At 33.4% G+C, this 16,551-nt stretch overlaps 1 protein-coding gene and 1 long non-coding RNA gene across 4 annotated transcripts in view; one reads left to right on the forward strand and one right to left on the reverse strand.

The window, feature by feature from the left end:
* LOC143230744 (uncharacterized) overlaps positions 1-8,487 on the reverse strand; it is a 65,729-nt gene extending 57,242 nt beyond the window's left edge. Inside the window, exon 1 of the long non-coding RNA XR_013016613.1 lies at positions 8,275-8,487. This is a non-coding gene — a long non-coding RNA (uncharacterized LOC143230744). The remainder of the gene's footprint in view (positions 1-8,274) is intronic.
* Positions 1-16,551, forward strand: part of LOC143230741 (discoidin domain-containing receptor 2-like) — a 325,468-nt gene that overhangs the window by 98,426 nt on the left and 210,491 nt on the right. The gene's annotated exons all lie outside the window — the stretch shown is intronic.

A 16,551-nucleotide genomic window follows, 5' to 3' on the forward strand; every position in this document is an offset into this window, starting at 1 on the left:
GGCTTGAGAAAAGTTCAATATATCTTGGGCAAAAACAAATTAATGCTTTATCCGGTTCACATGATCGTGTGAATTTGTTGTTTTTAACCCAATTTTCCTGCTGAGGTAGTTAAAAACAGACATGTTATCCGCCTTGTTCACACACACACAAATGGCGCTGTTTTAATAACTTCTTAAAAGTAAATAAATAACTCTTCTACTTCACTGAAATTAACCAATGTTGCCTAGCAACGTGGAGCTGCCTTAAAATTATGTGAACTGAGGTCGCAGAAATTGATGACAATATTAAACTTCCAGACGAAGAAGAAATAATCAATAACATACACCATTAAGAATGAACTGTTACTGACGGTCCAGGAGGCTAGTTTCTTCATTAAACTTACCTCTGTTATATGTATGTTGCATCTTCCCCATTCCTTTAACCACCATTAAGAATGAACTGTTACTGACGGTCCAGGAGGCTAGTTTATTCATTAAACTTACCTCTGTTATATGTATGTTGCATCTTCCCCATTCCTTTAACCAACTGACGGTCCAGAAGGCCATTAAGAATGAACTGTTACTGACGGTCCAGGAGGCTAGTTTATTCATTAAACTTACCTCTGTTATATGTATGTTGCATCTTCTCCATTCCTTTAACCACCATTAAGAATGAACTGTTACTGACGGTCCAGAAGGCTAGTTTATTCATTAAACTTACCTCTGTTATATGTATGTTGCATCTTCTCCATTCCATTAACCACCATTTCTTTTACTTCTTACTTCTCCTACTATATAGTCAGCTTAACAACTAGATATTACGTCCAAACCGGAAGTAAGAAATAATATCCGGTAGTGAATGTAGGTAATAATTATTTATCTAAATTTCAAATCGTTTAGTGTTTTTACGATATGTTCTTAAGGCTAAACTTTCAGCCAGCTGTTTATTGGGAAATCTGATTAAATCAATTTTAGCACCAATCTCCTTCAGTGGCTTTATTGCCTGTAGTGATGGCCCCTGTAAAGGTGTTTGTCTTGCCTAGCACGTCAAGCAGAGAGTTTGTGTGTGTTGATATTTAGGAATTTTTATTAATGTTATACATTCTGATACAAAATATGAATATAACGAATCTCTTTCAACAGATTTATTTAGCAGTTAGATAAAAATAAAATATTGTCTTATTTTTTCTTATTTTTTTTTCTTCTTTTAAACACATCTATGTTGTTATAACTTTTATATATATTTGTGTGTGTGTAAACACACATAAACAAAAGTGCACACTTGCTCTTCCACCTATCTATATTTCACAGACTTGTTAGGACAATTGCTATTAAATACACGTATAAAAAAGTAAAATTAAACATGCAAAATAAGTTGAATTTTCATCCAGAAAACCACCTTATGCACTCGTGGACTAAAAAAGACACTCAGAAACTCTAGAGATTAGGTAGAGCCATCCAATAATTTTTGAATTACTGACCATACAAAGATCTTACAGTCAAATGTACTCTCATGGGCCCAGACCGGCTACGTGAACTATATAACAGAATTGAGTGTCACTTTTGTAACAGCTGAAAATAGGGGAGCACGTTCATGGGTAAGAGCTGGACCTTTCGATCAGCAGCTCGGTACGCTAATCACTGGGTGACGTACTGTACAAAACAATGCTATATTTTTGCACGAAGAAACTCAGAGCTCAGGTTTTATGAAACGATTTAAAAACAACACCAGTGCTCACTGAGAATTGTTGTTGTCACAAACTTTTATCTTTTCCTCACAGAAATGCTTCAATCCAATCATCGTGCTTTTTGTTATAGAGAGAATTACCAGGCTATTATATAGCTTTTAAACTATTAAATCATTTAGTTCGTTCTATCTTAAAACAGTATTTTCACTTGTCCAATCACGCTATTCGTTAGTTTTCATTTGAGCACTTTTACCATTCTCAGATGTATTCCTATGTGTAGTTGGTGAACTTACAAAGCATATAACATGAGGATAGGGAGATTGTATTCTATTACATTGAAAAACAAAAACATATAAACGTTTCTTGAGTGTACACGCACAAACACGTGTATTTGTCCAAAGTTTGGCTGTCACAGCTGGTGATTTTTATTCTCTGTAATACTTACAAACACACCTTGAAGAAAGACACGTACTATTTCCAGATTTGGATCATTAACGTTACGTTTGACGAATACTAGCCGCTAGGGGAATCTCTGTTTGAATCCATGCCTGGAATTTCAGGTCAATAAAAAACGTGGATGTTTGAGCTTCTCGAGCATTTCAATAAATAGAAGAACTTCGGGCTGACTTATTAAAAAAAAAAAACAAGGATGTTTGATCAACGCCCGTGCGAGGAATATACATACATACATGACTGTATTTAAACACTACTACCTGAACTTACAGTTCTACCTACCCCAAACACCGGTCTATCAATGAAAATTGCTGTAATCCACTCTTTAACAAAGGCATCAAAACATTATTTTTCCATTTGTTTTTGCCTAATGAGAGAATTAATTAAAAAAAAACACATGAAGACCACATTGTTGTAAATTGTTACCTAGGGTTAGGCCTAAATATGTCCATGTATATTTATAGTTTTTATCATCTAAACTGTAGCTGAAATCATTGGCTAATTTTTGTTAAGAGCTATGAATACAGTTCAGAAAACTGCCACTCCTCCTCGCGTGACGTCATCATAAAGTAGGAGCTTGAAAAGTGATATATTATTATTATCTAGCAGTATATACTCAGAAAATGAAATATTGTCACTATCTAACCATATATACTGGGACAGTGAAAGTTTGTCATTATTTAACCATATATACTGGTACAGTGAATGTTTGTCACTAGCTAACCACATATATAGACATATTTTATTCAGGAGTAATGCAACATATGTAGTTTTCCTTACAGATAATTAATTATCTTAGTAACTTAGTCGTGCAGCAATAACAGACCAAATGGAAATATCCTTTTTGTAAGTATTATTTTCAAAACACTGTTTGGGATTAAAAATTTGCGGGTTAAAGAGTATTAAAGTTACTCTAGTATGCACTGAAAAATTTTAAAACATACATTCAGATATATTTAAATTAAAATAGTAATCAAAATGAAATTATCACAAAGTGTATGTAATAACAGAGCAAAGACGAATAATTCGTCTTGCCATGTGTGTTCTAAAGCAATGAGTCAATCTTTGTAATCAGAGTTTCGAAAAATATAACTAGGGTATAACCAGTTATACCGGTGATTTTAAAACAAAAGTATCACAAACTGCATTGTAGTAACAAATTTTAATTATTCTTTCAGAAGTTCTGATATAAGCGCAGAGAAATAGTGTTCCAACATCTGCGCGAACAGGCAGCCTGTAAATGTGTTAGGTATCATTTCTAGCAAAATTGGTAAGACCGAAATGGCTAAGGTTAACAAGAAATGTTTGCTATGCATTCTTTGTTTCTAACTAGTGTCTTACTGCCACACAACGTTATTTTATTGAAATATTTGCTATGAATTCTTTGTTTCTAACCAGTGTCTTACTGCCACACAACGTTATTTTATTGCACAAAATTTAAGTCCATTCTTTAACGAAACTAATTTAATTAGATATGTATTGATTTTAATATATTTTGTTTAAAAGAAATGTAGGAAACAGTGTTTGAATTTATTTTGAAAAGTAGGTAATAAGTCTTAATCTCGTGGGAAGTAACTTGCGCATTAAATTCAGAATCGTGTAATCCTTGCTAAAGCTCTGAAAACGTTGTCTTCTGGGTCTCGCAAGATGTGACCAATCACTTAATAGATTTATCGCTAACAAGTTCAATGTGATGTTAACACTAAAACTGTGTAGAAATACCGAGGTTTATAATGTCTCCGCTAAGTCTCATGTCTTGGAATTTTTTATAAAGTAAATGTTTCGTATTATATGGACGATTTCCCAGTTATTCGCACTTAGAAGAATAGCTCACGAATTATTTTTCATATCCTAATTTCGATCTTATATGCACTGGCATGGTGGCATAAGCTACATTTATTTTAGTTTTATTTTATATAAATTTTAGTTACATTTATTGGACTTTGAAGAACTGGACCGATCAAATCACTTGGCTTTAATAACATCCAAAACAAACCTTTTTTTCCGATAAAGCTGCCTGTGTTCTACTCATCACGAATAATAGCCTTGTATTTTACTGTTATAACTTCACAAATTAACCATCGTACGACCTTTGACAAAGAAATGTATCATATGGTTTACATTTGCCAGTAGTTTCTGTTTTTGAACAAATGATAGGAATGACTTGATAATCAAATACCTTTTTATTTATGCCACCCGCTAGTACAGCGGTATGTCTCCGGATTTACAACGCTAAAATCAGCGGTTCGATTCCCTCGGTGGGCTGAGCAGATAGCCCTATGTGGCTTTGCTATAAGAAAAACACACACACCTTTTTATTTATAAATAATCAAGCTTTTGCAAACGTTACGTTTCGCTAGAGTCATTTGATGGAAAGCTTTGAAAGGAAATCGTACAACAGTTCAACACTCATATTTTACCAGATCAGTAATGTTATTACGTCATTAAACAACAATGTAATGGATATGATGTTTCATAAAGCTTCCAACTGCTGCTAAATAAACCTATAGCAAGTTGGTGTTTTTAAATATTCTTAATTTTATCAGTAAATAAAAGGAACAGTTTTTGTTTCCTAATTTCGAGCACACTATAACAATATATATATATGTAAAAAACGGCTGGTATGGGTAGAAAAAGGACTATGTAGAAGGGCAAACATCATCATCCACCACCAGTTACCTTTTACCAGCAAATATTGGATCTGACCGTCACGGCGACCCCCAAAATGCGAGTCGAGCGTTCTAACTACCTGGCCATGCCAAGCCACATAAATATATATACACAAACAAACACGCAGAGAATGAATACATTGGTACGTATATATATATTGGTGAGCTACTTTCGTGTCACTAAACTGATTAACCTAACATTCATAACCTAACATGTGTATATATATATATAATATGCATAGCTTAAAGGAAACCTATTTGTTCACGATGAAACCATCTTTATATCATCTGTTCTCTTCATTGTAATTATATTTTTCTGTTCATTATATGTTGCTCAAACACTCTTGAATATTGTCATGACCTCAACTATTGAACACTTGTAAGATGTTAGGGTATATGGTAGTAAAACCAACTTACAGAAATTATATTAATAACAGCCAAAATTGTCTTCGTCGTATGGCACTTTTTAACTTTCGTATACTTCACCATACATCACTTGAAAATCTAGTTATGACTTCTAGTGTTGTTTGTTCATTTATCTAGATATTGCTTTCAGTAATGTTTGTTCGTTTTTCTAGATAAGGTTTTCAATGTTGTTTGTTCCTTTATCTTTACAATGCGGTTTGTTCGTTTGTCTAGATAAAGCATTTAGTGTTGTTTGTTCATTTGTCTAGGGCTTTCAATGTGGTTCATACGTTTGTATAGGTAGAGCTTTCAGTGTTATTCGTCTTGTTCGTCATTTTAATGTTGTTTGTTCGTTTGTCTAGGTCAGACTTTCAGTATTGTTTGCTTATTGGTCTACATAGTGCTTTCGCTGTTCTTCGCTCGTATAATCATACAAAGAGATGATGACAAATTGGTCATAATTCGTGGCTAGGAGAAAAAGGCGATTCGAGATCAAAAGTTACTATTATCAAATATCAACACATCTATAAATAATGTAACCTTATCAATGTACTGAATTACATCTAGTTCTAATATTGGTTATCTTATCTACTAACCTTTGTTTCTCATGTAAGAATGCTTTAACGTTTAGAAAGTACGAACTCTTATATTCGTATTGAGTTAACAGGAACGTTTTTAGTATCCTATTACTTTTGGAAAGCAAGTAAAAAGAAAAGGGTAACGGAAGTCCGCTAAAGATTGTTTAATAGTCAAAATAGATAAAGAGAGAAGGATTGCAAATTGTGCAGATAAAAATAATCTGAATTGTGTTTAGCATGATATCTCAGTCTATCCATCCATGTATAGATATAGTTAGCTGTAGATATAAATATAACAAGAGAACTGGTTTAGTTTCATTCAAATATCGTCAGTCCATGTTCCAAATACAATTTTACTGTTTCATCCATAAAGTTTTTGAAATTGAAGTTTTGTCATGAAAATAAAATAGAAAACAAGGATAAAACTGATCTTCCGAATACATTTCTAAAAATCAATTACATTATTTACGGTAGAAATATATAATACCGTATAACTGTTTCCATGCTGAGCATTATTATTTCATCATTACTGGATCTTAACATGTAGTAGGCAAAAAATCTACGAATTTGGACATTGTCTTTACACACTTTGATAGAATGCATTCAAGCGAAAAATATGAGGCAACAGTCTTCTAATAACAGGAAGAGATTAATTAAAATCAGCCTTTTATTTAAACTTGTTTGCTGAGCTGTTTTCTTCAGAAACTTTAAGAGGTTGTTGACCATCCACTTAAGAGAATCATTTTCAGTTACAGCTAATCTAATTTTTTAAGGATTCGCAAAAAAAACAACAACATGCAGTTTCAAACTGACCAGTTTTCCGTTTGTTTGTTTTGAATTTCGCGCAAAGCTACACGAGGGCTATCTGCGCTGGCCGTCCCTAATTTAGCAGTGTAAGACTGAAGGGAAGGCAGCTAGTTATCACCACCCACTGCCAACTCTTGAGCTATTGTTTTGCCAACGAATAGTAGAATTGACCGTCACATTATCACGCCCCACGGCTGGGAGAGCGAGCATGTTTGGCGCGACAGGGATACGAACCCGCGACCCACGGATTACGAGTCGCACGCCTTAACACGCTTGGCTATGCCGGGCCACCAGTTTTCCGAAAAATCCAACATCTTCGTCTACATGAATTGGTTGTGCAAATAACATTGATATTTCCTGGTATTAAAGTTATCCTTTAGTCCATGATTCCATCGCTTAAGATTAATGAACAAATGACAAATAAAGAGAGAGAGACACGTTCATTTTAATGCAGTTCTTCAAATAAGATTTGTTTTTTGTTAAAAATTCGTTGAAAATCACATAAAGGAGATGAGAGAAAACGACAAATAAGAAAAAGGAAAGAACTTCATTATAATGAATTATTTCAAAAAACACATTTGGTTTTTGTTAAAAATTCGTTGAAAAATCACATAAAGGGGAATAAAGGAAAACAAAGGAGAAGAAAAAGATAGAAAAGAAACGTTAATTTTCATAAGTTCTTTCAAATAACATTTGGTTTTTGTTACATATTTACTGAAGATTATATAAAGACAAAAATCTGTTCACTTCTAATTCCTTGTTAAATACCCGGCATGGCCAGGTGGGTTAAGGCGTTCGACTCGTAATCTGAGGGTTGCGAGTTCGAATCCCGGTCACACCAAACATACTTGCTCTTCAGCCGTGGGGGCGTTATAATGTGACGGTCAATCCCACTATTCGTTGGTAAAAGAGTAGCCCAAGAGTTGGCGGTGGGTGGTGATGACTAGCTGCCTTTCCTCTAGTCTTACACTGCTAAATTAGGGACGGCTAGCACAGACAGCCCTCGAGTAGCTTTGCGCGAAATTCCAAAACAAATAAAACAAACAAATCTTTGTTAAATAAATGCACGTATATTAAGATGCACATGTGTGAAAATTGGTTTCTCCAATACTTCAAAAATAATACTTCACATATGCAATGCCACGACGCTGTGTAGCCGCTGGTTTGCATGGTTATGATAGTTGTATCACTTTTAAATATTTGACACGTGGATTACTGAAACATGTTTCATTCGTTATTAACGTGCCCGTTGTGATTACAATTAGTTAACATCAATATATCATTCGACTTTAATATTAATTTCTGTTCCGAGTAAATTACCTACTTATCTAAACTAAAAAGAAATCTAGTGATAAGGATAGTTAATTAAATCGTACGTTCTTATAAATATTAGAATTATTTTTCTTCCTCAATGGGGTATTCTAAATGTTAATGGTACTTTCGGACGTAAACCTAATAATATATCACGAGTTTTTAAGAAATTTAGACTAGTCCTAAACAGGTATATTAAATAATTAATACAAAAACATTTCTATTGAAAGTATACTAATAAAAATTAAAGATAAAATAATTATTTAGTACAGTAAATAATCTGTTCACCAGTGTTTCTGCTAAACCCTGTTCCACTCATCGTTGGATCATAAACGCTATTTCCCTAATAACATTTAAAAGAACTGAAATGAAATTTTGGCTCACGTATGCTGCCATCTCGGTTATGAACAGCTGAACTCAACAGATGATAAACGGGCCCGGCATGGCCAGGTGGTTAAGGCACTCGACTCGAAATCTGAGGGTTGCGGGTCCGAATCCCCGTCACACCAAACATGCTCTCCCTTTCAGCCGTGGGGGCGTTATAATGTGACTTTCAATCCCACTATTCGTTGGTAAAAGAGTAGCTCAAGAGTTGGTGGTGGGTGGTGATGACTAGCTGCCTTCCCTCTAGTCTTACACTGCTAAATTAGGAACGGTTAACGCAGATAACCCCCGAGTAGCTTTGCGCGAAATTCAAAACAAACCAAACCAGATGATAACTAAAAATAACGTTCATTAGATCACGTGACCAAAAAGTGTTTTTGTTCTGCTGATATACGAAGAAGAATATCAGCTAAAAACCCGATGAACTCGAAAACGAAAAACGAAAAAACGTACACCACCCAAAAAAAATATTTTAATATATTTACAACGTTTTGGGCTAAGATGCCTTTCACCTTATGTTTGTAGGTTGTAAAGGAATAGAATGTTTGGTAACACAAGGATTATCAAACATAGAACCTTCGAAACTAACATCATGCAATAGGTCCAATGTAGCATACACGTGAAACACTGGTATTTGTATAATAGGATAATACGTGTATAATTGTTTTTCTATTTGTTGTTTTCGATTTTGTATATGATAAAGTTTATTATATTTGTTAGTGTGATATATGAATTAAAGAAAATTACCTGTGTAAGAAATAATACGAACTTGATAGTGTCTTATATTTTAAAATATCATTATTACATTTATTATGTATTGTTTGTAATTCGATAATTCTAATAAAATACTTAACCATCATAACAGTAGTTCATTGTTGTCATGGTAAATATCCAGTGTAGTTTACATCTATTCGAATATAAAATATTGTTATGGGTAATAAAAATACAACATAAACGTTATAGATACCGAAGATAAAAAACACAATCACCTAAAAACAATAAAATATGAATATAGATTCAAGTAGTTCTTTAGGTGTAACTTATCATAAGAATCAATTGTTTCTTCCTGTTTCTGATAATTTAAAATTATGTTGTCACATCAGGGTTCCTTTCTTTTTTTAAACCTAGTTTCAATTTTTTGTATCAGTTCTCAGGCTACCCTTGCGTTCATTTCTATATACACCTTCGTATCTTAAAAGAAAACACGTTATTATGGAATAACGAATGGTTTTCAAGCATGATTTATAGCTAAGATTACAAACAGCGTAAGTAACGTGTCCTCTAAATGTGTTTTTTTTCTGTTTTACTTTATGAAATCAAACCGACAAAAAATCTTCTCTTATCTAAGGGGGTTTAAGATGGATGGAGTCGCCAGTATTATATTTTCTTCAAGGAGCTGACAGCAATAATGTGTTTCCAAACAACAAATCAACGTCGTCTGCTATACAGCTAAATATAGGGGGAGCTTCCCCACCGTAATTTTTTCTCTCTTCTTTTTCATACCAGCGGATTATCTGAAATAAATGGCCAATGTTTCTAGCTAAAACCACCATAAAGCGCAGAAACATTGGACTCGCAATAAAGACTATCTGTACTGCCTTAGTGTTTGGATACAAGATAAAAATTTGCATCTAACTGAACTACTCATTTGTTTACGAAAATTCGTAAAAATATTTATAACATATAATATAAGAATTAGCGTAACTACTACACGCATACAACTGTTTAATAGGTAATAGTTATGAGGTATGAGTGTTTATCTTTTATTTCATAGATTTTTCATGAAAAGATATATTATTTCTAATGATAAACCATCACTTTGCTTAAGTCGCCATTTCCGGCGCACAGTCCTTCCTGAAACTAAGAAACTGTTTTGTTATCTAACAATTATTTAACACATAACCTTTAGTACTGCATTTTAGGATTTCGATTATATTGAGAAATACACTAAAAAAGTCAAAATATTTCTTATATTTTGATATATATTTAACTTGCTGAGTGTGATATTATAAACCGAAATTCTTACTCAGTTCAAATTTGGAAGGTTTATAGTATATATTTCAAACACTAGATGGCAATAACCGTCAGCAAAACTGAATTTCCATGTTTGCTGTCCGGGTGAACAGTTAGGACATACTTTTAAACTATAAATAAAATAGAATTTAAATAGCTATTTTCACAAACAAGGCTCATGTTTATCCTCCCATTTCCGTTAAATTTACGAACTTCTTAACTTAAACTATTTTGTTTGCACTTGGTGATTTCCCAGATAACAGCTTTTATATCCAGGGCACTTGGAAACTGAAATTGTAACTAACATAAGATTTATAGATTTACCTGTATTGATAAGATAGCTGCTATAAAACTCAACAGCTTGTAAGTTCCAAAAGGTAAAAGATAAAAGTATGCTATGTTGTAAATCAGTTTAATCTCTCAGTTGATTTAAGCTTGAGGATTATAAAATTCCTGGTCACGAATTAGATAGATTTAACTTGAATCATGTCACTTAGAAAGTTAAAGATTCTCCTCATCAGTTTACGGTTTTCAAAGTACGTCCAATACCACTTTAAAGAGTGGGTTTCAATTATTATTATTATTATTTGAGAAAAAAAAATCAACATGTGAAAATATTGATAAGTTTAATAGTAAGATTAAATGTCACATTATTTTTGTATAGGCCGACAAGAGAAACAACTATTGTTTTAAACGTGGTTATAAATGAGATAAAAAAGTGTGCTATGGAACAATAATAGTTACTTATTTGCTGTTATGCACAGAGGTACACAATGGGCTATGTGTTGTGCCTGTCACGCGTGTCGAAACCCAGTTTTTAGCGTTATAAACCTTCAGACTATCTGCTGAATGATTGGTTGGTTGGAGATCAAAGATAAAGTGAATTATCGGTGATGTTCTTTGTTTCCATCCAAAATTCGTAAATTTTTTAACCCATATTAAGTACTTTTGTAGTATCAAACAGAGAAACTTTTCTGGAATATTCTAAAACTTTCTGTTTCTACAATGTTAAATATGTTAATCTTACGTTCCTTAATCAAGAAGTGAGTAACAGTTTTATTATTTCCTTTGTAATTTTTCTTTTCCTCACGATTTGTTTTGAACCAGAATTTCTTATGACTTGCAGCTAATTATCAAGAGCTTCACGGAAGTGGACATTACTTCCTATCGTTTGTTGCATACTTTTCCTTCACCTTCCGACCTCATTTCCTGTGTACTGTTAAACGTTTCGTTGGAAGAACTCCACCTGCTCCATACAACCTAAAGTTCTAATATCTAATAGCTCGTGTCAAATCAAATGATTAGTTGCCGTTTTTATATCATGTGTAATTCGGAGCATAACTTGACTAGGAAATAGGCGTAATTCGATAAGAGTAATTTGAGAACGGGTATATCACCCCGTTGGACAGCTGTCACAAGAAACCTTCTTATGATAAATTACGACTAAAATGATAGGGTCAGTTCGGTGCGTGTATGCGCTAAAACCTTATGAAGTCATAATCAAATTTATTAGACACTTTACAGAAACAGGTTTGTTTACAGTGTTAAATGGATTAAATTTCCACGAATCAGCCTGGTACGTGCGATAAATTGACAACCACAACACATTCTTCTATAATACCACTAGTAGTAAAGTTTGCTATACTGACAATCATAACACATTCTTCTATAGTACCACTAGTAGTAAAGTTTGCTATACTGACAATCATAACACATTCTTCTATAGTACCACTAGTAGTAAAGTTTGCTATACTGACAATCATAACACATTCTTCTATAGTACCAATAGTTTGCTACACTGTTTGCTATACTGACAACCACAACACATTCTTCTATAATACCACTAGTAGTAAAGTTTGCTATACTGACAATCATAACACATTCTTCTATAGTACCACTAGTAGTAAAGTTTGCTATACTGACAATCATAACACATTCTTCTATAGTACCACTAGTAGTAAAGTTTGCTATACTGACAATCATAACACATTCTTCTATAGTACCACTAGTAGTAAAGTTTGCTATACTGACAATCATAACACATTCTTCTATAGTACCAATAGTTTGCTACACTGTTTGCTATACTGACAACCATAACACATTCTTCTATAGTACCAATAGCAGTAAAGTTTGCTATGCTGACAATCATAACACATTCGTCTATAGTACCACTAGTAGTAAAGTTTGCTATACTGACAATCATAACACATTCTTCTATAGTACCACTAGTAGTAAAGTTTGCTATACTGACAATCATAACACATTCTTATATAGTACCACTAGTAGTAAAGTTTGCTATACTGACAATCATAACACATTCTTCTATAGTACCACTAGTAGTAAAGTCTGCTATACTGACAACCATAACACATTCTTCTATAGTACTAATAGCAATAACGTTTGCTAAAACGGAAATAATAACACATTTTGCGCACTGTCGATAGCAATAGTTTGCTAAAGTAACAAAGATAACACATCCAGGTATACCACACAATTTTTTAAGACCTTTTCGTCCAATGAAAGACAACTTATATTTCCAACGTTTCTATAACAAAACATGTTGTTACTTGAAAGGATTTGCAGTATGAACTCCCAATGAAAAGTAATGCTGAGAAAGAGATAGCGAATACTAATATTTTACTTTAGAACTAAACGTATTTTATTCAAAAATGTGCGATTTATATGTCTGTCATATGTATTGACAGTTATGATACTGCCTACTTAATTACCAAAATAAAAAACTCAGTTCGCTATACTGCTAATAATATCACAGTTGGTTCAAAATACTTCCTATATATAGTCCAGAGAAAGAGAGGATTACCATGTTTCAAAAACAAAATAAGCATCTTCGAGGTTTGAACAAGCCTAGCGGTCAACCTGAAACTTTCTTTTTTCAATGGTCATCTTTTGGAGTAGTTTACGTCACTTTATTTTACATCGAGTTTATTTATAATACTTTCAACCCATGTTCAGAAAATAGTAATCCTACATTTTTATTTACACATTAATTTGTCTAACCTCAAGAAGCTTACTTTTCCATTATTTTATCTATATTTACTTTTCCATTGGGCCCGGCATGGCCAGGTGGGTTAAGGCGTGCGACTCGTAATCTGAGGATTGCGGGTTCGCATCCCCGTCGTATCAAACGTGCTCGCTTTTTCAGCCGTGAGGGCTTTATAATCTGACGGTCAATCTCACTATTCGTTAGTTAAAAAGTAGCCCAAGAGTTGGCGGTGGGTGGTGATGACTAGCTGCCTTCCCTCTAGTCTTTCACTACTAAATTAGGGACGGCTAGCGCAGATAGCCCTCGTGTAGCTTTGCGCGAAATTCAAAAACAACCAAACTTTTCCATTATTTTATCCATATTTACTTATTTTTGTCTAACTTCAAGATGCTTATTCCATTTTGGTCTAGTCAAACGTATTGCTTCATTAATTCTTTAAATTTTACTAATATAAATTCCTTCATATCTCCAAAGGCAAAAGTTGGGACATATCGTCACAAATTTCGATATTTTCTAAATGTCATTCATCTTTATATTCTTTTTTTCTCTTTCCTTTAAAAAATATTTGTTTTTAAAACTGAATTCTAAAACTGTGGTATTATAGATCAAGTGACGAGTCTAATGTGTATATTAGCAAGAACTGCTGCCATTTTTAGAATAGCAACCGGACTGGTTCCTTAAGTAAATATGAAAGTACAAGAGCAACCACGAGGTTTGGGTTTGCCTCATCATCAGAATTTTGAGGGACACTTAACGCTACACTTCCTGGCTGTTCTTCTGCTCTTATATTTCTCCCTGTTGGTACATGTGGCCATAAAACAGCACGGAGCCATCAGATTCTTAGCCCTTATCATACTTCTGACGTAGGACTAGGCCCAAGAGTAGAAACGCATATGGAAGTGTTTGGCAATTAGTCACCTTCTGTTGCGATGAAACACTGTTACGTCACTTACAATTAATCATAAGTTTTAGTCATAAAACAGGAAGACAGAAATTAGATTAAAGAATTTTATTCAAATCAATTGTTTTTAGAAGGATTGCCAGTTTGGTTTCTAGAAATGAAATATTAGATGTTGTTATTTTGATCATGAAGTTGGTTGTGGCTGAGGAAGTTAATAATGTAGTATTGAATAGCTACTTAGTCTAAAATAAATAAGATGTATTAATAAAAAGAGATAAATACTGTGTAATATTAACTTCTGAAAGTGCTTGATGTGTCCAAGTGAAAACATAATCGTTTTATTGAAAAAGGCCACCAGAAGTCTTGAATTTCGGAAATTGACTAGATTGAACACCTGTTTATGCAATTATGTCACAGTATGTATACATGAGATAGTAGAATGAAATTCCTTTGTGCTAATGTCGTTCACTCAGTTTCTTACAGTTCTACAGAGTTTCGTTTTGATTGAACATTGATTTATATGTGTATGTAATTGTCTTTTTATTAACGCTGCGACGAATTCACTATTATATATTTATTTTAATATTGATGTTTATTTTATTGAATATATAGTTAAAATATATGTAACTTACACTGTTAAATATGTATTGTGAAATTCCCACCTGTTCACTAAATCTGTAGAAGATTCTCGAGCGTAAGAATTAACATCGTCTACATGTATATAAATACCAGTATTGTTGACTTGGCTGAACTTTCTAAAAACTCTCCTCTCTGGCTATTAAACCAACGCGATACGAGACAGTTTGTATTGATGGTTTGCTACAGTTGATACACGATAAACCTCAGAAGCTATAACTGGGATAACTGCTTATCAGTCTTGAAACTGCAGATATTTCACCAGGAAAGTTTATATATTTCGAACATTATAAACCGTTTAACTTTAGTGGATTAACATTAGACGTTAGTATTTCTACGAACATATTTTATAGCTTCACCTGTGAAACACTCTCGTATAAAAAGCTAGCTAGCTCACTGTTAAATGAATTGTACTTATACGAACTCAGAATTACTTCGCTCCTCATGAATCCTTGGTAAGTAATCAAGGAAGTTCTGGATCATATAGAAGCCTCAATATTGTTTGTAGGTTTTTAAAACTTTTGTATATGAATCATTATATGTAATAACCGTTACTATAAATTGTGATATTGTTTGTATATGAAAATATAGTTATATTAAGAAAGAAAACTGTGTGTATCAACCTTGTTGGCAAATAAATATTTCATATATCTTTCATTTAATTAATTTTTAAATTAAAATTAAAATTCAATTAAGTTTCAGGCTATTAGAAATTGTAATACGTAACATAATAAACTGGAGTCTCGTCCAAGATTAATTATATTGCATAACAACATTAGAAGTAGAAGACAGTTTTATTACTATTTTTGAAATAATTTCATACATTATAAAACGGAAAATACTACTTTTTAGACCCAAAGTAGCCTATAAGAATTTTATAACAAAGAATTGAAGACTGAATGGATCGAACCATCAGAATGTAACATAATTTCTTATTTCTCTTGGATGCTCGTCCTTTCAGCCGTGGGTGCCTTATAATGTTTCGTTCAATCCCACTATTCGTTGGTAGAAGAGTAACCCAAGAGTTGGTGGTGGGTGATGGTGATTAGCTGCCTCCCCTCTAGTCTTACACTACTAAATTAGGAACGGCTAGCGCAGATAGCCCTCGTGTAGCTTTTCTTCTGGAAAAAAAAACAACAACAACACTTTATTTGTTTTAATTCACCAATTTGTCTTTAAACAAAGATAAAAGTTCTATTTTAGCACAACACAGTTACATTCACTTTTGGTTTGCGCATTACGTCTAAAATTTTCATATGCTATTTGAAACTTAGTAGCTGAAAGAAGTATTTTTACCAATTCGCCTGGGACCTCAGTTGGTGCTGTTATAAGCACGTCTAATGACCAGAATAATCCTCTGAAACCCGACGAATGTGAACCCTTAGCAGCTCTTTCACTGTGGTGTCAACCTATTAGAAATCTGAGAAAAATCCAATGTTCTTGCTCATTTGGCAGATTTCAGCTTTGTCCCCAAACTCTTAACAAAATATAAAAGGTCTCGGCCTTAATAGGGAGAGGGGGGTCTTGTAATTCAGCTGGTATCCGGTTGTTCTAGAAAAAAAGGGGAAAGCAAAGGGGCAGTGAAAAGGAACTACTGTAAAACTGAACAGAACTTGTATTTTTTGTAGCTGGGATTAGAAAGATTCGGCTGTTGTAACCGAATTTTTACGTTAGCCATTAAACTGGATTACAAAGCTCTCTGAACTTGAGTCATTGTTTGCTA

This window comes from Tachypleus tridentatus, chromosome 10, assembly GCF_004210375.1.
Source record: "Tachypleus tridentatus isolate NWPU-2018 chromosome 10, ASM421037v1, whole genome shotgun sequence".
In the NCBI taxonomy this organism is placed as follows: domain Eukaryota; kingdom Metazoa; phylum Arthropoda; class Merostomata; order Xiphosura; family Limulidae; genus Tachypleus; species Tachypleus tridentatus.